The 25,980-nt window shown below is 43.0% G+C and overlaps 1 protein-coding gene across 1 annotated transcript in view; it reads right to left on the bottom strand.

The window, feature by feature from the left end:
* Positions 1 to 25,980, bottom strand: part of SHROOM3 (shroom family member 3) — a 381,603-nt gene that overhangs the window by 176,644 nt on the left and 178,979 nt on the right. Inside the window, exon 3 of the mRNA XM_083176821.1 lies at positions 9,677 to 9,772. The gene's annotated coding sequence lies outside the window, so the exon portion shown is untranslated. The remainder of the gene's footprint in view (positions 1 to 9,676; positions 9,773 to 25,980) is intronic.

The following is a 25,980-nucleotide window of genomic DNA, read 5'->3' as shown; positions in this document are numbered from 1 at the left end:
ATCCAATTACTGAGGTTTGTCTTGACTAAAAATTATTTTGTGTGCGAGGACAAGTTCTACCTCCAGGTACAGGGGACTGCGATGGGGAGCACGTGTGCCCCCACGTATGCCAACCTGTACCTGGGGTGGTGGGAACGCGAGCACGTTTTCACCGACCATCATGAGAGATATACTGAGCACATTCTACTGTGGCTCAGATATATCGATGACCTACTGATAGTATGGGAAGGGGACATCAGTCTGTTTAATGAATTCATCACCAAGTTAAACCATAACAACTTTAATCTCAGACTCACGTTCCATACTAGTCAGAAAGAAGTCGAATACCTAGATCTTCGCATCACCATTGAAACAGATGGGTCAATATCTACTGATGTCTTTCGCAAAAAAACAGCAACCAATTCACTTTTGCATAACAACAGTGCTCACTTCCCACCGGTTATTAAGGGTCTCCCCAAAGGGGAATTTCTAAGGACCAAACGTAACTGCTCCAAACCCACTACATATGACAAAAGAGCCGACCAACTGGATACCAGGCTAAGGCACCGTGGGTACAGTAAAAGGTCCATACGGAGGGCCAGAAAAGAAGTATGTAAATACGAAAGAGAGTCTCTTCTTGCTCCCAAAACCAAAAATACGGACCAGCCCGAAAAAGTGAGATTCATTGGCACCTTCTGCCAGGAGTGGCGGGGAGTGCAAGAGGCACTCAACAAACATCTACATGTTCTAAAAACAGATTCAGATTTAGAGGAAATCTTAGGAGACAGAACTGAAATCAGTTGGAGAAGGAGCAGCAATCTTAGGGACATCCTGGTCCACAGCCATCTGGACAAGGATACCAGAACCAAAATAATAAGAAAAGGCTCATACAAATGCGGGACATGCAAAATGTGCCCTCACATGATCCCTATGCAAAGCTATACTGACAAATACAAAAAAATGTGGAAAATCAACCAATATATCAACTGTGAAACCGCAGGGGTTATTTATAATCTAGAATGCCCCTGCGGCAAACACTACATTGGTAAAACTCGAAGACCCCTCAAAAAACGGTTTGCCGAACACCATCTCAGCATCAGGAATGCAGCCAGGGACCGGGAAAAATTTAAGGCCCTCACACCCGTAGCCAGGCATTTCCTTAAGCATCATGCAGGCAATCCATCAGGCTTAAAAATTTTTGGAATGAAGAGGGTTGAGATGGGAATACGGAGGGGTGACTGGGATCAGGAACTCCTCAAACAAGAAACCCGATTAATCTTTCTGATGGGCACTGTGTCACCAGGAGGCCTTAATGAAGAAAATAATTATACTGTTTTCTTATAAACATTTCTTCTGTCATCTAACATTCCATTCATACCAATTGTAACTTTGTCTCCTTTCTGCACCATGAGTCTGGAGTACTTACATCAGAGTGGTACCATCCATATATTTTTTTTATATATATTTTTTACTATCAGTCTCATCCCTGACAAACCACTTCCTTCCCCCTCACCAGTTTTTGTGTTTTCTGAATCACCTCATAGCACCGTGTTATCAATTATTTTTCACACATATATCCACTTTGTCTGAGAACCCGCATCACGGCCGGTAGACAACTGTGTCTACCTCCCCCCACTTCTCCAGCCGCATCAACAGACACATATTTTATGCTGTTGACCTCATGAACACGATGTCAACCAACTCGACTCTTCACTCATCACCAATGTATTCACGCAATACATCACATTTCCACCCTACCTGTACTCACAATGTAGGACACTTTATCACATCTCTACTCTCTTATGTACGAACATTGAATATTAATTAATTATCACATCCTGTAAGAGGATACACTATCATATAACCCTATTGGACTTACCTTCTCCTGGTTCTTCGGTGGCTGGCACTGAAGAACACCCGTCCCATGAATCAGCATCTATTAAGAATATGAAAAATTATCAGATTGTACTTTACACATAATATCAGAACTACGGCCTCATGTGAGCAGCAATACCAACCTTTCTTGATAGAATCCCTTATCCCACCTGCACTGATCAATACTCCTTTACGGTTAATAAATATCAGCGGAGTCCATGTGGAGTTTTCTCAATATAGGCTTCTATCAGCAGCGAAATTTCATTCCATTCGACCCACATCCCGCATACAGTATTAATTAGAGTAAGAAGGGAACACTCAAAACCACACCTTATGCGTATCATATCTGCCGTTTTCCCTAGAGATGATGCACGTATACTCCTGACATCAACATGATCGCCTGTTGCACCTGGCAACCCCAGTATTGTCATAAATTTAAGCCATAAAACGACAAAAACAGAATACTAGCAGGACCCATTTGCACCCACACGACACGATCTCACAGGAGATCAATTCAAACTGTATCAGAACGGCATTGTGTGCTATACACAACAACCCATCTGCTTTATCCCGTACATCATTCCGGAGTAAAACCACTGTGCACATATGCGCCATCAGGCATTTTTTCCATACCTCAGAGCCATATTTAAGTCACAGGCTACAAGCGCTCTCAATTTCCATACGCCTACATAAATGCCAATCGGAAGATATGGACACTTTAGTCAGATCCAATATCGTAACTAATCATCAGCACGGCACAGTGTCAACTAAGGGGGTACACACATAGAATCCAATTATTGGCACCCTCACCCATCGTATTACGGACTATACATGAACAAAAATTTATCTCCTGATGGACTCTCCGCCTTAGGTGTAATCCCACTATAATTGCTAATATTCCAGCACTGATTAAATATCAGCAGAATACATACGGAATGGCATCATAACAAAAACATTCACAATAAGCATGTGATTATCTCAGATGACTTATATTCCGCACACACCATGCGATATTGTGTGAAGGAAACAATTCAAAGCCGTATAAGAAAGGGAACAATTCAAAGCCGCATGATAGATATCACAGCCGCTCCTTTAACACAGACAGAGTATATATACTCTTAACATGAATATGAATTTTTTCTAGACTAGACAAGTGACAGTGCCCCCACAATTCAAGTTACAAAGTGACAGGAACTAGCGCCTGACTATACAAAGGGACCTACTTGTGCCCACATCTTGCGATCTCACAGGAGATCAACTTCGACTGTGCAAAAGCTCCTTACATATTACTAATAACCACATATCTGTCTCACTCCATATATTATCTTAGAGTGTACTCACCATATATAGATGCGATGTAGCGCAACTCTATACCAAGAACTCATTACGTTCCTAAACCATCACACGCCCCTAGACATGCCCTCATGAATATGCATGAACCATTTGGTATAAATGGGCTTCCGTACCAGTGTCAGGTTGGTCCTACGAAGCTTAACTGCGAAGCGTACGCAGACCGACTGCATCCGCAGTGAAAAACCCCCCTGTCTCCCTTCCCCTCTTGAAATGTATTTTGTATATGTCTAGCTTAATCGGTGCGAACCCTTGAACGGGCGTCACTTTTCAGTGAGTCCGTAGAGCATGAGAAGCGGTGTTGTGGCGCCACTCACCGCAGCTCCCAACAGGGCAGTGTCTGACCGGTAGCGTCATTACCTGACACTCCGGCTCGCTCCTGACACCCCTGTACAGCAAGCAGCGGCGGCGGGTTCCATCTCAACAGCCGGGAACTCCAGCGCTGACTCGGTAGCCGGCACTTGGATTGGGCTGCCGCAGTTGAACCCAGCCGGCGTCAGAGGAACACATGCACGTTGCCTTCTACTACTGGCTCCGAGCTGTATTCCCTGACTTACTTACGTGAAGCACTTGCCTGATTAGTACCTGTCCTGTCACCACTGTATATGGGATAAAATACTTAATTCCCTGATATACACTGTACCTGTGGGACTCTAACAGGACTAATTAACACACCTGTGTATTAATTGACAAAATCGCACCCATTTCATTAATAAACATAGAGGACGGTTGATCAGAGGGGATCACTGTGTGAGGATCTAGTATCCTTTTAACTACACTGTCCGTGTCCTATATGTTTCATTTTTAGTCTATATTTCGCAACATTTTATCAGCTACTCCTATTAAAAGTTACTTTTTAAGTGTGATTGTTTTTTCTCTCTTAGTGCACCACTCCAGTGACATTCTTCTCTTCTCTAAATAAATATTGTCCCTATCTATGTCCTGTGGTAGCACCCCCGCGTATACTTATTACCATTTGGAAATGTTTTTCTAGTAAAAATTTCTCTTGTATAATAGGGGTCTATGTTTAAATCCCTGAAAACATTTATCTTGTGCGACTGGCGCAAAACCCTTTTTCTCTTTTTGTATGTCCACAATAGCCAAGACTGTACAGTAGCTAGACGCACCCTCATCCTGCTTTATGGCCTAAGCTTGACACCTTGGTATCCATGTTCTGGAGGCAGTGCCAGGAGAAGAGATCAACTGCACTTCTCTCTACAATCACTCCATTAGCACCTTGGTGACTGACACTGGGAATAATGTTTAGGCAGAAGAGTTTTCCCTTATATGCCTTTTTTGCCTCCCAACACACACTGCAGTGTGACAGAGCATGCTTGACTAGAGCATCAGTAGGGAAAAGTGACTTAAGGGACTTAGTGGCCCTTAGTGGCTTCTGGCATTCGTAATGCAGAATGTCTTAGCACAAAGGTGAGTACACACTGGAAGATGTGTGTACCCAAGGAGCTCATCAGCAACAGGGCCCAGTGGGGTGCCGGCATTGGCAAATGCATACACAATTGCCAATGCCGGCCATGATGTCAGGGCCAACGGAGGATGTTTCTGACAATGCGCTGGTGCGTGCATTGTCATTTACATGGCATGTGCAGAGTCACACTTGACGTCATTCTGATTTTAACGTTCCGATCCATTGAAGAATGTCGACCAGTGTGTACCCAGGCTGAGATGTATTAAAAAGAATTGGCAAGTAGGTGGAATGATAATTCATCTCCCTGGCAACCTCTCTCCTTGCCTACTGTGGATGAAATACGTACTGCTCTAGATATGAGCTTTGCACATGCGTGAGATCTCAAGAAATTGCAAGATCTCATTTTGGAGTCCAGCGACAAACGCGCAGGGAATCACTATGTCGGCAATGGGACTGGAAAGTAAGTAGCAATTAGCAGCAGAGGTCAAAAGAGAATGAAAGTGGTTATAATCCCTTTTTTCCAACAAAATCCCTTAAGAAGGGTTCTCACCAGTTCATACATTTGGCTAGAAGGAAATATCTGTGTTTTAATAGTTACCAAGCTGATTCATAGATATACGTATAGTCTAACTTCAATGGTACTTTAGCATTATTTTTTTAATTTACAGTAGCTAATTTACAGTAGCTAGTAACCCTACAATGTCACCCTGAAAACATGTTATGCCAATAAGATGCAAGATTCCTACATCTCTATACATACTCTCATACTAATTTCTTCAGATATTTTCCCAGTTATACCTACACTTACCGTAAACATGTCATAAAAGTTGCTAACATTAATTGCGATAGCAAAAAATACATTTGCTATTAAGCTTTATTGAATACAGCTGATAGTGAGATTGATACAATTCTGCATATATAATATTTCATCCACAAATGAAAGTAGCAAAAAAAATGAGCCATTCCGATACAGCCAGTTAGTGTGGGCGACTGTCATCATTATCTTTTATTATCACCAGCCCTCCATAGATACAGTATGGTCTCTTCTGTGTGGGTCTGCCTTTGTTCGCAATTACATGAACACACCCTTACTGTACTTTGTCTTGGTTAGACCTTAGTAAATCATTTCCTTAGGGTAAATTCTTTGGCAACACAAAAAAGGATCTCAGCATTTTAGTGTAGTCCTTCTTGTTAGCAATCATATATTTAAATATTGCTAATAATAACATAGTTACATCATAAGTATACATAGTAAAGCTATACAAAAAGTAATACATTATTACAAACCAAAGTATATATTAACAATATATTTTACAAGACAATTAACAATGGCACAAAGATATTTCAAATCATTATTTATATATTTACACAACAACTGACTGATCCATAGACTGTTAAGGTGCCCATACATGGTGCGATGATCGCACCCGTTATGAGCTGGATCGCATCGCATGCGTTTTGCATGCGATGTGCATGTGATGCGATCCACGGGCAGTACAAAAAGTACGTGCATCACATACTTTTTTGTACTGTGTGATGCGATGCCCGCAGGAGCGCGCATTGCATTGCATGTATGAGCACCTTTAGCTTGCATTTCTGTCTGTCTGTTACCCAGTTTGTTCTGTCCACAATTGTAAAGAGCAACGGAATCTGTTGCGCTATAAAAGAAACTGTAAATAATAAATCTCAATTGATTTAAATTAAAACAATTGTACTTGTTGCTGAAAGCATGGAACTACAAATACAATGAAGTCATGAGTCACCCCCGGACATGGCTTGTTTGGCCTGGTGACAGTAGGGTACCCCAGGTTTCAAAACCCCCGCCTCTCAGGAATTTTGGGAGTCCAGTTCATGTGTCTCCCTTGCCTGTGCCAACCCTGCCCTTCCTGTATCTCTGCAACCCCGCCCACATGTACCTACTGATGCTTGCTGCTCCTCTTCACTGGTGACACCCTTCTATCATGTTAAATAAACACAGTGCAAATAAGTCAGGCGTCAGTACACAAGTCAATATACCCAGTGTACTTATCTGTCTGCTGCAGGACCCTCCAGGTTACTGGGGATGGTGTCGCCTGTGAGAATCCAATAACTCTGCCAGTAGGAATAAATCCACCTTCTTCGTTCTGTGCTGTGCAGCTGAAAAGGCGCCAACAGAGTGAGGGAAGAGACCAAGTCCCTGCTGCAGTGGGGAGACCTGGCGTTTTGGCGCGTATTCTCCCCGTGCAAGCCACTCCCACTGATGATTCTCCTATTCCTGTGACTCCCCTTTAATGGGGATCACATGGAATTGCCGAGCATATCTGAGCTCCTGTACCTGGCTGCGACCTCCACGGAGTTCAGCCAGGAAACCCATCCAAGATGGCGGCCGCCATCATGGTGTGCCCGTCGCCCAAGATCTCCCCCTATGCAGGGAGCTGGCTTCGGGGGTCCCCCAGGGTCCAGGACACCCCCCTGAGGGTTCAAGTGCCGTGCTGAGAGACCAAACAGTGTGTCTAAGCCCACAGGGAGCTGACAGGACGCGCTTCTGTCAGCCCCTGCTGCGCTATCAATGTGAGGATTCTTAAAGAATCCTCACCTTGTACCTGCCTAACTAAAGTGTTAATTAATATAAAAACAAACACCCTAGCTAGCTCTCTTTGTGGCTGCTCCAGCAGCCCTTCAGCATAGCACCCACTCCGATGGGCACCTAAAATGAACTGAAGATATACCCGGGATGCAGAAGGGAGGAGCCTACCTCTCAAGTCTTTAGCATAGGCCCCTGGCTCCTTCGGACCCCTCCTACATCCCAGAGTTGAACTGTGTCACCGGAATGAGTGAAAGAGATATATAGTATGTAACGGGAATCATGTGAGACCTTATGTGGAATTGGCATTACGGCATATGGCTTTATGTGTAATGGGTATTACAAAGTTTGCTAAAATGTGAAATGGGCGCATGTGTGGTATACTGTTAGGCTGCTCCCCTTTTGGCTGCGTAAGAGCCCAGTCTTCTACAAATCGGGGGGGGGGGGGTGCGAAACATGCCCTTGCTCCAGGCACCGTGCACCTAGCAGTAGCGCAGGCTGAGGGTCCCCTCTTTCCATGTGTACAAGAATTTTAAAAATCGGCCCTTGGGAACCGGAGATATCTGACTTCAAAGCAGTGGTCCCCATCCAAGCCTGTTAATTGCTATTTCTGTCTAACTTAGAGTTTTTCTGAGGGTATATTCCAAAAGCTTGGACTCTCCCCCTTTGATGGACACTAGTAGCTTGTCTCTACTGTTCCCAGAACCAGAGATATCAGCCTTCCAGCAGCTGGTTAATGCTCCAGCTCCACACACCTGGTATGTAGTTTTATATACTCGTTGGCAGATTGCTCTGCCTCCTGAAATCTGAAATTCCATTAAAAGCTAAGAAATTTAGTTCCGGCATATAATCTCTGTGCTTTGCTCCGCCCCTCTGGAAACCCCCTTCTGAAAATCCTGCGTTTGCCCTTGCCTAGCTACACCACTGGTGTGCAGTACCCGCAAAAAGAAAAAAAAGACATTGGGGTGTGAGGCTAGAGACACCGGGATGGTGCTGGAGAGAGATATAGACAAGTATGAGGCTGGGCAGAAGGGGGGTGAGAGTGGTGTGACACAGGTGAGGATGATACTTGAGAGAATGTGGTTGGTAAGACACAAAGGGGGTGAGGCTGAAGAGACATAATGCGAATGAACCTAAATGTGTGGGTCCACAAGATTTGTACGAGATGTATGTTCTCCTCATGCTTGTGTGGATTTCCTCACACACTCTAAAAACATATTTATAAATGATAAATTAATTGACTGGGTACAAAGGATTAACTCTAGTGTATATGGGCTATTAAACAAAATGTAAACAAAAAACACCTAGATAGATCACTATAGAAATTCGGGGTACAGCTCTCAAATCGTATGTCTTGTATCAACAATAATTTATGTAGAAAAATTGAAAAATATTATAGATTATCGTAATACTCTTCAACTGGGTACACATTTGCTGTATAGCATTCAAACAGCTACTGAGTAATAAATCGTTCTGACCATCTGAAAGTGTGTATACCCAATACATCTGTGAATGACGTCTTTCACATATACAGTATATCACATTGCCTGTGCTACAGACATAGTATATCATACAAATATATCAACCACATCTTATTGTGTGTACAGAAGGCATAATATGTTGGCCACCATTGAAAATTACATCACAGCTGGGCGAGCATATGTAAATGGATTCTGATGACAATAGACATAGGCCCTGATTCTGATTAACTCTTGTAATGCCGCCCACAGCCACCGTATCGATGTGCCACGAAAACACTTCCCCACGCATGTGCCCGCAGACGGAAAAATAATTCGATGGTCGCCAACCATCAAATGATTTCTAGAAGACCCTGCAAATATAAGTCAGTGGAGACTGGACGGCTGACGTTATGAGACGGCAGCCGCCCGCCCCTGGCACACATCGGCACGCTTGCATAGCCATGGAAACGCCCAGTGTTTCATGGGGACACCCATGAAATGCTCGGCGCTCCCATGGGCGAAACCTGACCCCGCCACCACATGCCCCCAGCCTGCACCGCTCCGTGCAAACATTGTAAATCACCGCAGCCATTCGCACAGTGGACCTGCATATGCGCAGTCCACCAAACTGGCCCATCCAAACAAACCGGGATTCGGCCTTGTCCAAACAAATGAGAATGACCCCCCCCATGGTGTGGCCAATTGGTAAGTGTGTATGCACAATATTACATCCATTTTCATAATGTGTACCCCACATTTTTAAACATATTTTAAGTTTGAGATATGTTGAAATAATTGTATTGACCCCAAGTAATCCTTAAACACATCTTGTCAAGATAGCAGTACATAGGATACATATAATAGTACAGTATGTCTTGCTCAGGTATATTTGCATCTTGTAGTGAGAACAGTGGTTATAATTGATCATTTATTCTTCAGTTTGGCCAAAAAATACTTTTATTGTAGTATTAGTTGCTTATCACATTTCATAATGCCGCCTATAAAGGAAACCATTTTACTTACTGTTTTGTGTTGCCCCTTCGGTAGCCGTTAGTGATATTTTCTTTTTCCAAACAGGAAATATTTTGGGGGAAAACGTCTTCAGGAACAAGCTTTAATCTGGAAGAAAATAGGCTATTACTATTAAATATATCATATCTGTAACCCTTGTACATTGCAGACAGAGAGGGTATTAAATGTGGGATTCTGACTGCCGGAACGTCCCAACAGTCAGACTACTGGGCCATTTTTACCCAGCTCGACTAAAACTCGACAGCCGGAATTCAATGTTCCGGCTGTCGAGTGTCGGAAAGTGGGCTTGTCGCCAATGGCTGCGGATTGTCGGAGAACGGCTGTGAATTCGATAATCCGCATCCGTTTCCGACAAAACAGATCTGACTTGTCAGAATCCACCTTCAAAGCAGTCGGAAATGGCAGCATTGAATAGACAGCAGTTGCGATTTCCCCTGGTGGAAATACAGTAGCTTTAACACTGAATACCCACATTGATTGAAAAGGAATGCAATAATTGTTACCAGTGTTAATTTAGTAACAGTTTTTTTATATAGCTCAACAAACTCCAGTTATAAACCAAACTAGGTAGTTACAGACAGTCATAGAGGTAGGAGGGCCCTGCTCCCAAGCTTACATGAGGTAATTGATTGGGGCTAGGGAAATAGACATTGATACACAAGGATAGGTGTTATTTATTGCATAATGGTCTTCTAGATTGCAAAGGTTCTTAATAGGTTGTACAGTATGATATGCAGTGGCAGTTTTTACCTATGGGCTGCAGCCCCCCCCAGGTAAAATCTGCCTCTGTAGTGAAGCCAGATGCAGTCTGTTAGACTGCACTGGCTTCACTGTGACTGGCAGTGACTTCATCTTGGACGTCCGATCTGCCAGTCACCAAGGCAGTCCCATTGGGAGGTGTTCCCTTGCTCTAGGACGCCTTTCTGCGGGCTGCTGGACAAAATCTGCAATTGCGCATGCGCAGTACCTATATCGGTACTGCGCACATGCTGGTCCTGGTGCCTGTCATTTATATTGTACAGGCGCCGCCGTGCCGGGACCAAGATTCCTTCTATGGGCTGTTGCCGAAGCAGCCGGGGATAGGATTACTAACTCCTATTCACTATTACAGGACTTTTATAGGGCTGCTCCCATCCTATGGAATGCCACAATAAGACTCTTCTCAAGTGTTCCCTGAAAACTCACCTTCAGGTACCAACTGCATAACCCTCAGAGGCACTCATATAATATATAGCTTCCCTTCTGGACTTGCAACTTTGTGGGACTGCTACGCTATTACTAAGGCCTGTTGTTGTGTTTCCTTCCTATTTCCCTACAGATTGTAAGCTTGCAAACTTTGTAAAGCGCAACGGAATCTGCTGCTCTAAATAAGAAACTGTAAATAAATAAATTATAGGCACTATCACTTTATAGGTGCCCATACACGGTCCGTTAAACGGATCCGTTTGGGTCTTAATTAGCATGCATCGTATCGGATCGCATGCCTAGTGCATGCCTAGTGCATGCAATGCGATCCGATACGATGTTTAGCTAGTACAAAAAGTATGTGCAGCACATACTTTTTGTACCGTTCTATGTGATGCGCGGGAGCGCGCATCCCATAGTACAAAACGGACGGTCCGGGAACGGACCGTCTATGGGTACCTTAAGGCACAAAACTTGATAAAAACCTTAAGAAGCATGAATAATCTTACAAATACACATTTTGGCTTGTAAACACAAAATTACAAAGACTACAAATTACACATAATATCGGAATATTACAGATGTGTAAGGATACTTGGTATACATTTACACATAGCACAATATATTGGGTAAACATTTATAGCTACTTAAGATAATTGGTAGACATATTGTGGTAGTACAGTGCCAGCACTAGTCCTGCAGTTGCTCCAGGTTGTACTGTACCTCCCACTATTTTGGAAGCAGTGCCCCCTCACATGATTAGATTTATAAACTTCTCTGGAGATTCAGGGGGTATTCAATGCTGCCGTTTCCGACAGCAATTAAAGTGGATTTTAATAAAATGCAGTAGATTCACTAACAATTCAGATAGCCATGGATTGTCGAAATTATGACTGTTTCTCGACAATCCATGGTCGTTTTCGCTGACACGCCCCCTTTTTGACACTCAGCAGGCGGAACATTGAATTCCACCTGTCGATAAACTGTTCATCTGGGCCAAAACGGGCCAGGACTCTGAATCTCGGAACATTCTGACAGTCGAAATCCAAAATTGAATACCCCTGTGAAAGGGAAATTTATGACATTTAAAGGTACTGCGACAGTAATGTCTTTCAAATGTGGCTTGTTAGTCACAGGATTAACAAATCCCTCGTTACAGTGCATGCTGTAAGGTAAGATTGGATGTGAGCATTAAGAAAGTAATAAAAAAAGTTCATTATGATTAGAGATTATGTCATGCAATGCACATTGCCCGGTGCTCACCACTTCCTGTGACTTGAAATTATGGCAGCAAAAAAAAAATTATATCCAAATGTTGGCATATCTTGCACACTCGCTATACGTATATTTTTGATACAGACAAAAAAACACAATTAAAAAGTGAATTAACTAAAGACATTATATTATGCAGGAATTCTTAACACTCCAGTATTAACAGAGGAAAATGAGAGTGTAGTAACACAGACAGTATGGGATTACAGACTATGGGCCAGATGTACTACGCTTCAAAAGTGATAAAATGGAGAGTGATAAACCACCAACCAATCAGCTCCTGCCTGACATTTTTCAAACACAGTCTGTGACCTGGCAGGTAGTAGCTGATTGGCTGGCTGCTTATCACTCTCCATTTGATCACTTTTGAAGCTTAGTGCATCTGGCCCAATGATGGTATAGCAACACAGGACAATAGGGATAATTTAGACATGATCGCACAGCAATGAATTTGCAGCAGCCAGCATTGAGGCATATGCCGCTCAGCCAGAGTGAAATCCCGCCTTGCGAATTAATGTGATCGGTGTGTGAATGGATGTCCAAAAAAAACCCTTAGAGGCTCACAATCGAATGATTTTTCCACTGAGCACCAGTCATTACAGGCTCTGAGAAGCCACAGACTTACTCAGCAGCTGCAAAGAAAACAGACATGTTAGGCCTGTTGCTGACATCACACGCCCTAGCATTTTTCTTGGCAGGAATTCATCGCAGGCAAGTGGCGCACATGTGTACTACAGGCCGTGTACATGCGCAGTGTACATATAATCAGCCACTGTGCAAATTGGCAGCTGTGCGACCAGGTCTGAATTACCCCCATGACAGTATGGCAACACAGAACAAAAGTGATATGGCAACACAGGACAGTGACATTATGTCAGGACAATGAGGGTATAGCAACACAGGACAGTGATGGTATGGTAATATGGGACAGTGATGTTATGGTAATACAGGACAGTGACTGTATTGTAGCATAGGATAAAGACTGTATGGTAACACAGTACAAATAGTGGGGCAGATGTATTAAGCCTTAGCAAGAGATAAATGCAAGGGTGATAAAGAGAGATAAACGTCCAGCCAATCAGCTCCTTACTGACTTTTTCAAACACAGCCTGTAACATGGCAGTTAGCAGGTGATTGGCTGGACGTTTATCTCTCCTTATCACCCTTGGATTTATCTCTTGTTAAGGCTTAATACATCTGCCCCAGTGTATACTAAAGGGTGTACACAGTACAATTATTGTATACAATTTGGACGAGATCGCATATGTGTTGCAATGCAATGAGATGCAATCTACTACAAAAAGTATATGTAGCACATACTTTTTGTGCTGTGCGATGTGATGTGCACGGGAACGTGCATCGCACCTGTTAAATTGTACAGTGTATGGGCACCTTAACACAGTACAAAGACTGTATGGTAACACAGGATATTGAAGGTATGGTAACATAAGACAATGACGCTATGGTAACACAGGACAATGATTGTTTGATTTTGGATATGACATGTTTAGTGCAAAATTGGCTCTGTTGTATATTCAGATACTTTTAAAAGATAATATCAAACACAGACCTATAAATGGTTCAGCAGGTCACAAACCAGATAGCAGTTAAAAAAACATGTACAAAACTGTAATCATTTTTATAAACTGTAACATAAAGTAACATAAGTGAATTTAGAAATAGAAAATTATGGTTTTTGAGTCACTTTTCGCAGATGATTTGGCACAAAATAATGAAATTGCTTGGGAAAGGAAGAATGCATACTTTCCTAAGGAGTCGCTTATTGGTTTTTCAAGATGCACGTTAGCTTGGCACGCAAAGCACTTGGGAGGATTAACATAATACACAAACATGAACATAGCAAAGTTTCTGTACACATGTCCAAGATAAATATTCTGTGACTTTCATAGATGTACTGCACATTCCACACTATTATCTAACAGACTCAAAGGTCAATAAATCAGCTGCACTAATTACACAGTACTTAGCAACAGAACACTTATCATTAAGTTCCATCATATGAGTATACCATATATTATATGACATTACATTTTACAATCTACCCTCATTACTGCTTTCATAAGAAACTAAGATAGACAAAAAAGCTTAATATTTTATCCAAAATCATTGACAAAGTATCTTGGCTTTGCACTTCTTTTTCTGGGTGGTCTCTTCAGACTACTCCAAGTGGTACGCTTAGCTTCAGTCTCATGAAATACTTGTAAATGCATCTATAGTATAGTATGTGTCCCATACTCCCATATCAGTCTATCCTCCTACCACTTTACCATCCCTTGAAATGAAATAAACTCCAGTCTTAAGGAGCCCATACACACTCCGTTTTAAAGCTCCGTTCTGTACTTTTAAAGTACACATCGTATCGGATCGCATCCCTAGTGCATGCAGTGTGCATGCACTGCGATCCGATACGATGTGTACCTAGTACAAAAAGTATGTGCAGCACATACTTTTTGTACCGTACTATGTGATGCGCGGGAGCGCGCATCGCATAGTACATAACGGAGCCGGACATAACAGAGCGTCTATGGGCTCCTTTACATTTATGTGAAAACATTTGTTTTGATTTATAAAAAAGTAAACAATTGGGAAATACCCAAAATGATCAAAAAATATTATCCAGTGAATATAGGCATTCATGTGGGAATTCAAATGTTTGTGCTGACGGCTGTCACTGCTGGGCGCTGTGCAGAGCAATTCAAATGTTGGCACAAACAGTTGTCAGTGGCAGCATATCTGCTCCCAACCCCAGGTGTTGGCAAGCAAAAATGTGTGAAAGGTCACCCCGTTTTTGCAGTGTGCCCATCACCTTGGTTGGTCTAGCTGTTATACTCAACTATGGGCATGACCAGCACATTAAAATAGGACAATTGAATAGCTCCCCATCTCTTATACTTTTTAGACTGGAGATCCAGAGCACATACTGCTCCTCCAATACTTCATAACAGTATATAATTAAATTTAGCTCTATCTTTGACAAATTAATATCACGGCTTTAGGAGAGGTTGTCATAGGATCCCTACACACAGGGAGTCCATTGAAAACAGTATGTAGACAGATTGGAAACCCGGGCAAGCGAAATGGTGTGCCCCTGCAGCAGGCACATGTTCGTGAAGGTATAAAACTGCAGCCATATTGTACAGTGGATTTAGTAAAGCATGGAGATGGTAGCGTTTTACTGTGAGACTGGTTTTACAAAAAATGAATTCCAGATTTTGGAGTGACTGGGACGTTCTGGGCCTACTCGACCTTCTCCAATGTCACAGTTGGTCACTGTACTTAAGGCGTAATGGCAAAACATACCTCCTGCTGTTGTCCAGGAACCTGTGGACAATTTGGCAAGAAGGGTGTCTACACTAATCACTGCATGTGGTGGAACTACAAACTTCAAAAATCTAATGTACTGTATCTGTTTGCTCTTAGTGTCCAATCACTTTTGTCAACTAATGGCCCTTATTCTGGTTCACTAGCACATGTTACATCTGCCCCACTTGCAGTGCACATGGTTTTGTCTATTTGAGAAGGAATTTTCCTTTGCGAGTGAACCAGAATAAGAACTAGTGTACAATAAACAATATGTTCCCTTTGCCCTCTAAGTCCCTGCAGTACAGATTTCATACTGTCACACTCAGAGTGATTAAGGTATGTATCTAGAAGAAGCACCGGGTGGGACGACTGACAGAAAATTCCACTTTCAGAGGTTTTGGCCGCTTACTTAATACGTACCTAGCTCCGGAAGATTATGGGGCTTGGATGTATCCATCCCTACAATCCGCACTGCACTTGTGTCACTTGAAGTATGCGCATATAGGACTCTAGGCCCGTAAATTTGCCAAAAAGACAATGGTACTTTTCAAACTGCCCACCTGCTGCTTGTAAAAATATAAAGCATTTAACTACGGAAACACCACCATCTGCTCACCTCAGTTACCCAATCACATGATATAGTCCTGGTAGTCTGTGTTGCCGACAGTACAACACGTAATGCCGTGCTGAGTTTTCCCTGTCTGCCCCTGCTACCACTGAGGCTGCAGAGCATTCCGCCAGCATGAGTGGCTAATACAGACAGAAGCCTTCAGCAGCCGCACTGCTGTCCACTGATGTATATGTGTATGTATGTATGTACAGAATTTATGAATTAATGTATGTATGTATGTGTGTTGGTGTGTGAGTGTGTGTATATTTGGGGATAACAATGTCCCCAAAATTTATTTTGCTAGCCCTGTTGGCAAGTGCCTACACATTGCTGATATGGGCAGAAACTGCAGGATCCATACTGCATTCGGAAAGACGGCCTCCGCTAACATCCTCCATCAGCCATACGTGCCCATATGTAATTAACGAAGACCATGCTAACATGTTGCTGAGGAACTGCAGAGACATAGTGGATACACAAAAGATGATGTGCCCTATAAAGATGTGTTGATGTACATCTAGCCTCCTTTCATTTTAAACACCACTTATAGTCGTGCCATGCCATGATATGACTCAGTAAAGCCAGGTGTCTTTTTTGCCTTTGTTTCCAATAAAATGTATCTTATTTGGAAAATGGAGGGAGCATGACACACACATCTTCTTCTGATTAAAATGATATGTGGCATGCCTGTGTTCTATGTGTGACTGCGGATGTATCTGAATACAAAATACTATGTTCCATTTCTTATGCAAATACTGCTGCAGTCACACAGTGAATATAGGCATGCTGCATATCATTTTAATAAACAGAAGCGTTTTACTGGAAAAAGTTGCAGGCACAGATGCTCAGCTTGTACTGCGTAGAGAGTAGATGTATGCGGAATCTTTTTAAACTTCCTGGTTATTTGCTTTCAACAGGATTTAAATATAAGATAAATTAGTTGTGACATGGGAATACAAGGGTCCATATTAATGCCTTCACTGTTATTGCAACTTTTTTTAAACTAAAAAAGGTAATGGTAGTATGTTGTACATTATAAAATTATATGTGTCACAAAGAGGCTCTATCATATCAGTAATTATGTGTTACATAGGATCTCGATCGTATTAGTAATTAGCCAGACGTTGGGCATAGCTAACCAATGATGAGTCATGCTTCACCTCATCACATTCCTCTGGGGCCTGATTACTAATAATGGTATCGGTGACACTCCTCACATCATTAACTGACATATACTGTAGAATGCAAAGCATTTAGTTTAAATATTTTCTTACCGGTATACTTTGTTCTGAAATAAAAATAAATGTTTTTGTATAAAAGCATTTTTTAATTTCAGCACAATAAAACTGTTAAACCGCTTTCACATCGCTATGGCGGGGCAGACCTAGGATTTTGATCCCGGGTCATATTGAACCCAATATACACAGGGTGACACAGTTTTTACCCTTCGTATATCCCAGGTTGAATTGCTGGGTTGGTCTACCCGGGTTATTCAGTGTGTTGCTTTCACATGTCACCTTGACAAGGCAGTAACCCAGCAAATGGTATGTGAAAGGGGTATTAGAAGCTTCTTGGACAAATTATTTGTGGAAAACAGATATCTGAGGAACTGCCCGGCTGCTCTGCGGATGTCATGTGACATCCACCTGCAACCCGAGCCAAGTGAGAGTCAACAGTTACAGAGCAGCTGAGAGACAATGTGCGGGTATACACAGCGGGGCTGTGTGGCTGCCTGTGACAGTGGGAAACAGCTGTAAGTAAGAGCAATATATATAGAGGTAAACGCACCACATGTAACCCTTGGCAATGAGCAACAAACCCTTGGCCACTGTCAACCAGCATATAACCTCATGTAACCCTTGGCAATGACCATGCAAACCTTGCCAACTAGCATGTAACTGCATGTAACCCCTGGTAACGAGCATATAACTGCATGTAACCCATGGCAATGAGCAAAAAAACATTGGAAACAGTCAAGAAACCCCTAGCAATGAGCATGTAACCTCTGGCAATGAGAAAGAAACCCATGGCAACAAGGATATAGGTACAAAAAGTATAACTAATGTTGTGGGGGCATCATAGACTTTTTTTGACTGGGGGGCGCAAAATTTCAAGTTATGCCACTGCACCCACTGTGTCACAGGATAAACAATTAAACTAGTAGAACTGTACAGTGTACATTGTGTCAGATAATAAACAATCACACTATAAGAAATGATTATGCAGTCATTCTCAACCTTTATACTTTTATTCATATAAACCTATATCTCAGTGTTGTTCAACCACTGTGCCGTCAGTAGCACACGCAGGGGGGGTTTCTGAGTACCCAGAACCCCCCCCCCCAGGAGTCTAAGGACCCTAGGCTGAAAGCTGAGGATCCCCTCTTTCCATGGGTACAAGAATTTAAAAAATCGGCCCATGGGAACTGGAGATATCTGACTTCAAAGCAGTGGTCCCCATCCAAGCCTGTTAACTGCCCTTCCCAGTCAGATATTTCAGGTTCTGTCTGACTTAGAGTTTTTATGAGGATACTGCCCTTCCCAGTCAGATATTTCAGGTTCTGTCTGACTTAGAGTTTTTATGAGGATATATTCCAAAAGCTGAGACTCTCCCCCTTTGATGGATACTAGAAGCTTGTCTCTACTGTTCCCAGAACCAGAGATATCAGCCTTCCAGCAGCTGGTTACTGCTCCAGCTCCACACACCTGGCATGTAGTTTTATATCCTCGTTGGCAGATTTCTCTGCCTTCCGAACTCTGATCCCCTAGTCCCCAGTATCATTTGGTAGGTGGGATTCTCTAGTTTTTAAAATCTAAGAAATCTATTTCCGGGAACTGGAGATATCTGCAGTCAAGCAAGCTGTCCTCCCACCAGAAAATTATGAATAATAAGCCCACTCCACTATACACCCCTCCTCTGCATATTAAACATCCTCTACCACCCTGGCAGTTATGTATGAGGACCCCTTCATTCAGCCCAATACCCCCTTCTCCCACCCCATCTCCCACCATCTGTGCGGTTGATATAATACCCCCTACCACCCACGGGACATCAAAGCCTCTGCTCATAACACCCCCCACCCCTACCGCTGGAGGATCGGTAGGGGCCCCAATACATTGCTATGCCCAGGGGTCTACACTGCTGTATGTGTGTGTGTGTGTGTGTGTGTGTGTGTGTGTGTGTGTATATATATATATATATATATATATATTTTAATTGTTATTATTATTATTATTTATATACATTTGGTCTATCTATAATAATTTAACTGACCCGGCATATACTGCGTCACCTAAGTGTCCATCTCCGTGCTTTGCTCCGCCCGTCTGGAAACCCCCTTCTGAAAATCCTGCGTTTGCCCCTGGCTGTGGCACACTAGTGTGCCTTGAGCTGTTCTCAAGTGTGCCTCCAGATCTAGAGATGCCCAAACTAGTTTACAGCCACCACCAGTTCAAGTGTGATTGTTTTTTATATGGGGGAGCAATAGGTTTGTTTTTTTTCCTGTGGGGATCTCATGGTGTGCCTTTGCAATTTTAAAATCTTATTTAGTGTGCCGCAAGGTAAAAAGGTTGAAAATCACTGCTATAGCTAATAGTTTTATCTCAATTGGGAAATCACTGTATTACAACAGTGCTGTTCTTGTATTATGTCTGTAACCTCTACCCGTGCCTTATTTCATCATATGAAGTGAACAGGTTAGTCATATACTAATAATATATTCCAGTAAGTCTGTTATTTAGAAATGTATTCTTTAAAACGGCACCCAAGTGTCTGTCTCTAATGTATTGTGTACACACAGAAATACAAGTTTCCAACCATAACAAATCTTGTTTTTAGAAATAAAATATTATGGCACAATTTATAACCCCTTCCATATAAAACAATAACTCTACTTGGCTCATCTTACATGAAACAAAAGATATTATATACAATACAGTAAATTACAATTTTTTTCGCCTTTTTAACAGGTAGAGCTGCAGTGGGAAAGCTCCAGGGTGCTTTACCCATTTAACAACTACTGGTGTTTGTTAAACGGGTAAAAAGCAGTGTCCTACCCATTTAAGAGCCATTTTTTTGGCAGTGAGAAAGGGTCTTAAACGGTATTTAAGATCCCTCAGTGGTCCTCCCCCTCCTCTGGTAGCTGTCCTGACCACCCCCCTCCCTTGGTACCTGGCCTACAGACCCTTCCTCCCCTCCTTCCCTGGTACATGACCTACAACCCCCCACCACCACCACCACCACCACCTGCCCTGCACCCCCCCTCCCCTGGTACCTGGCAGCTTGCAGCAGTCCGGGCAGCGGGCAATGTGCGGCAGCTAATATGCCCGCCCTTCATGATATTATAGGTGCATTTTTATAAGGCAAGCATTGTAGTCATTATATATAATGTCACAAGCGCTACTAGTTCCCATCTGCTGCAGGGACCCCCGCCGATTACTTCACATTCGCTGAAGGACCACCGCCGCACACTGCCCAGATGAGCGTTGCTGCTGCTGACAGGAGGCGAGTGGACGGGGCTGGTGACATTATATGCAATGACCACATTGCTTGCCTTATAAAAAATGCACCTATAATATCATGAAGGGTGGGCATATTAGCTCATTGCCCACTGCCTGGACTGCTGCGAGCTGCCAGGTACCAGGGGTGGGAGGGTATATTACTGGATTACCGTTTTAATGTATCTTTAACAACGGGTTCAATGTGAAAGGTACAAAAACGGTAATTAACCAGTAATATACCATTTACAACATGCAGTGGGAATGGGTCTTTATGGCTCAGACCCGTTTAAAGACCCGTTTAGAAATACTGGGTCATTACCCGTTTAGGCAATGTGAAAGCAGCATAAGTGATACGATATCTTTGTGAAGGGTTCGCTATAAGAGACCAGATCTTTACTACAGCTGTCATATGATTGCTACAGACTGTAGATCTTTCAGAACTTATGTTCATACTAGTAAGTCCACTTGAAGCAAAAGCTTTGAAAGCTAGTCTGCTACCTTCTGTGTTTTGCATGTGTGAGAAAGAGATGTAGTTTCACGCTCTGCCAGCAGATGGCAGTGTTTTGGAGACTCACTGACACTAGACATATATATAGATGATACTTTAAAACAGAGACAAGCTATAAGACCATCCAGTGAGGATTATTGACCTTTACCTTACAGATGTGGATTGCCTCTATATCACATGATCTATCAGTGACTTTGCCCGGGAACCTTTCTAAAATGTAGACTCAGTGGCATAGCTATCATGCGGCAGACCCCGCGGTGGCTTGGGGGAGCCAGTACCGGTGGGGTCTGTGGGGAGCGCTGGGATTTCCAGGTGCGGCACGCATAAGGGAGGCCGCTGCAGGTGTTATGAACCCAGCCTGTGCGCCCGGATCCTGCTATTGACAGGCGCAGAAACAGAGGAAGGCGAAGGGGGCGATCACCCCTCATGTGGATCACTGTGCGGCTGCTGTGCAGGGCCATCCATATAGGAGGCGCTCAGCTCAGTGTCCCAAGAACCCACCGCCTGACAGGCTCCCGTACGTCCCACCGCCGGGAGGCTTCCACCCGCCCGACAGGCTCCCGGCTCTCGCCCGCACGACAGGCTGCCGGCTCCCTCCCTGCTTGTAAGCAGGTGCGCTGTGTTCCGGGGGCTTCGGCTCCATCTACCAGGCCAGGGGCGGCTCCCAGCCTAGAGCCCTAAAGACCACTGCAGTACAACTTACTTCACGGAGACCACCCCGCTCATCACGCTCTTCTCGGTATTTGGTCAGCCTGGCAGAGCAGAGGTAGTGTGCTGGGATGCAGCAGCGGGGCTGGGGGGGAGGGAGTCCACTATGGTTATGTGTTTGTGTAATGTACTTCTGAAACATTATGGAGGATCACAGTAGAGGGGTTCATTATTGTTACTGGAGGTCATAGGAGAGGGGTAACTATAGTTATGGGGGTCACAGGAGTGGGGTTACCAATACAGGTGTCAGGACCTTGGGGTGCATTGGCTGTGCAATATTTAACCCCTTCCTGACACAGCCAGTTTTTGCCTTCCTGACAGAGCCCTTTTTTTCAAATCTGACATGTATCACTTAAGTGGGGATAACTTTTTTTTGCTTTTACTTATCCCAGTGATTTTGAGATTGTTTTCTCGTGACACATTGTACTTCAAATTAGTGGTAAATTTGGGTCGATACAGTCTGTGTTTTTTTGTGAAAAATACCAAAATGTCGTAAAAAAATGGAAAATTTAGCAATTTGCAAAATGTTAAATTTTCTGCTTGTTAGACAAATAATCATACCACTCAAAATAGTTAATAACTAACATAGACCATATGTCTACTTTATGTTTCCATCATTATTTCAACTTCCTTTTAATTTTTTTGGACACTAGGAGGCTTACAATATGAATAGCAAATTCTCAAATTTTCAAGAAAATTTCAAACACTGATTTTTTTAGGGACCAGTTCAGTTCTGATGTGACTTTGAGGGACTTGTATGTGAGACACCCCCATAAATGATGCCATTTCAAAAACTGCACCCCTCACAGTATTCAAAACAGAATTTTGGAAGTTTGTTAACCCTTTAGGTGTTTCACAGGAATTAAAACAAAGTGTAAGTGAAATTTCAAAATTTCATTTTTTTTTTGCAGATTTGCAATTTTAATACATTTTTCTAAGGAACACAGTAGATTTTACTAGAGAAATGTGACTAAAAATTGATTCCCCCAATTCTTTTGTTTTCATAAATATCCTATATGTGGCCCTAGTGTGCACGTTGACCAAACCACAGGCTTCATAATAGAAGGAACACCTTCTTGATTTTGGAGCCTCCTTTTTATGAGATTATTTTTTAGGCACCATGTAGGTTTCTAGGCACCATAAGATGCTAAAATTTAGGAACCCCCCCACAAGTGACCCCATTTTGCAAACTACACCCCTCAGGGAATTCATCTAGGGGTATAGTGTACATTTCAAACCCCCAGGGGTTTCACCAATTTTGATACAACTGGGCAGTGAAAATGAAAAATTACATTTTTTTACACAAAAATGCAGTTCTGGCTCAAAATTTTTCATTTTCAGAAGGTATGAAGGAGAAAAAGCACCCCAAAATCTGTGCCCCAATTTCTCCCGAGTACGGCAATGCCTCACATGTGACCAAAAAATACCATTTGGGTGCATGGCAGGACTCAGAAGGGAAGGAGTGATTTTTGGATTTTGCAGCTCAGATTCTGGTGGAATGTTGGTGGGTGCTATGTCGCATTAGCAAGACCCCCCAAGCACCAATACAGTGGAACCCCCCCACAAGTGACCCCATTTTGCAAACTACACCCCTCAGGGAATTCATCTAGGGGTATAGTGTACATTTCAAACCCCCAGGGGTTTCACCAATTTTGATACAACTGGGCTGTGCAAATGAAAAATTACATTTTTTACACAAAAATGCAGTTCTGGCTCAAAATTTTTCATTTTCACAAGGAATGAAGGAGACAAAGCACCCCAAAATCTGTGCCCCAATTTCTCCTGAGTACGGCAATGCCTCACATGTGACCAAAAAATACCATTTGGGTGCATGGCAGGACTCAAAAGGGAAGGAGTGATTTTTGGATTTTGCAGCACAGATTCTGGTGGAATGTTGGTGGGTGCTATGTCGCATTAGCAAGACCCCCAAAGCACCAATACAGTGGAAGCCCCCCACAAGTGACCCCATTTTGCAAACTACACCCCTCAGGGAATTCATCTAGGGGTATAGTGTACATTTCAAACCCCCAGGGGTTTCACCAATTTTGATACAACTGGGCAGTGAAAATGAAAAATTACATTTTTTTACACAAAAATGCAGTTGTGGCTCAAAATTTTTCATTTTCAGAAGGTATGAAGGAGAAAAAGCACCCCAAAATCTGTGCCCCAATTTCTCCCGAGTACGGCAATGCCTCATGTGTGACCAAAAAGTGGCAGGACTCAGAAGGGAAGGAGTGATATTTGGATTTTGCAGCACAGATTCTGGTGGAATGTTGGTGGGTGCTATGTCGCATTAGCAAGACCCCCAAAGCACCAATACAGTGGAACCCCCCCACAAGTGACCCCATTTTGCAAACTACACCCCTCAGGGAATTCATCTAGGGGTATAGTGTACATTTCAAACCCCCAGGGGTTTCACCAATTTTGATACAACTGGGCAGTGAAAATGAAAAATTAAATTTTTTTACACAAAAATGCAGTTCTGGCTCAAAATTTTTAATTTTCAGAAGGTATGAAGGAGAAAAAGCACCCCAAAATCTGTGCCCCAATTTCTCCCGAGTATGGCAATGCCTCATATGTGACCAAAAAATACCAGTTGGGTGCATGGCAGGACTCAGAAGGGAAGGAGTGATTTTTGGATTTTGCAGCTCAGATTCTGGTGGAATGAATGGTGGGTGCTATGTGGCATTAGCATGACCCCCGAAGCACGGTGAAATGATGAACCTAATAATCCATAGATGTGTGGTATATTTTAAAACACTCCTTTATACATAGGCCGGGTTTGTCGGGGCAAGTTTCACAGTGGAAAATAGTTTCCTTTCTTATTCCCTTTTTATAGCAAACTTTGCACCTTTTTTGTGTCCTGCCCTTTCTTGCAGTGGAGGGGATTTCGTTAGGAAAATGCTGCCCTGGTACAATACGGGGGCCAGTACTAGAAGTACTGGGGCCCTCTGCCTGCTGGTTCCCAAATATTAGGCCCTTTATGACTTCCTCTTGAAAGTGCATAAATGTCCCCCTCTGGCTGGTAGAACGGAATAGCACGTAAGCGTTATACAGTGCCATCTGGATGATATACACGGCCAGCTTCTTGTACCAGATTTTTGTTTTCCGCAGGGCACTGTACGGCTTCAGTACCTGATCTGAAAGATCCACTCCGCCCATGTACCTATTGTAATCTAGGATACAATTAGGTTTTGAGGTGTGGGTACTGGTACCTCGTACAGGGATGGAGGTGGTACTGTCTCCATGAATTGTTGTCAGTATAAGGACATCCCTCTTGTCCTTATATTTGACCAACAACATATTTTCGGTGCATATTCCCCTGCTTTCACCCCTTCTCATTACTTGGGCAATGTGCGTTTTTGGGAGGCCTCTTTGGTTCTTGCGCACAGTACCGCAAGCTGCTGTACCTCTTGAACCAAGGGCCTTAAACAGGGGGATGCTAGTGTAAAAGTTATCCACATAGAGGTGATAACCTTTATCCAGGAAGGGGTGCACTAAATCCCAGACAATTTTTCCACTAACACCTACGAGGGAGGGGGGGCATTCTGGCGGTTCAATTCTTGAATCCTTCCCTTCATATACCCTAAACCTGTGGGTGTACCCTGAGGTGCTTTCACACAGCTTATACATTTTTATGCCATACCTTGCCCTCTTACTGGGAAGGTACTGGCGGAATTTAACCCTTCCTTTAAAATGTATAAGGGACTCGTCAATACAAATACATTTTTCAGGGATGTACATCTCTGCAAATTTGGCACTGAAATGATCAATGACCGGCCTGACTTTGAATAGCCGGTCAAAGGTGGGATCATCTCTGGGTGGGCACAGTGTATTATCGGTGTAATGTAAAAATTTAAGGATTATCTCAAAACGAGCCCGAGTCATGGCCATACGGTAAAATGGTGTGCTGTACAGAACATCTGTACTCCAATATTGCCTAATTTCTGGCTTTTTTACTATGCCCATACTGTATGTAACACCAGACCCCAAAACGTCATCATCTCTACTGCATCTACAGGGGTCCACCTAGCAAATGATGACGTGGGGTTTTGAGCAATAAACTGCTGGGCATATAAATTACTTTGGTCCACCATTAAATTTATAAAATCATCAGAGAAAAATAATTTGAAAAAGTCAATTTCTCTGAGACCTGCTGAATCAAATTGGATTCCTGGGATGGCCAAAA

Source organism: Crinia signifera, chromosome 1 (genome assembly GCF_055691185.1).
Source record: "Crinia signifera chromosome 1, ASM5569118v1, whole genome shotgun sequence".
NCBI classification, from domain to species: Eukaryota; Metazoa; Chordata; class Amphibia; order Anura; family Myobatrachidae; genus Crinia; species Crinia signifera.
This window is presented reverse-complemented; position numbering and strand designations above follow the sequence as displayed.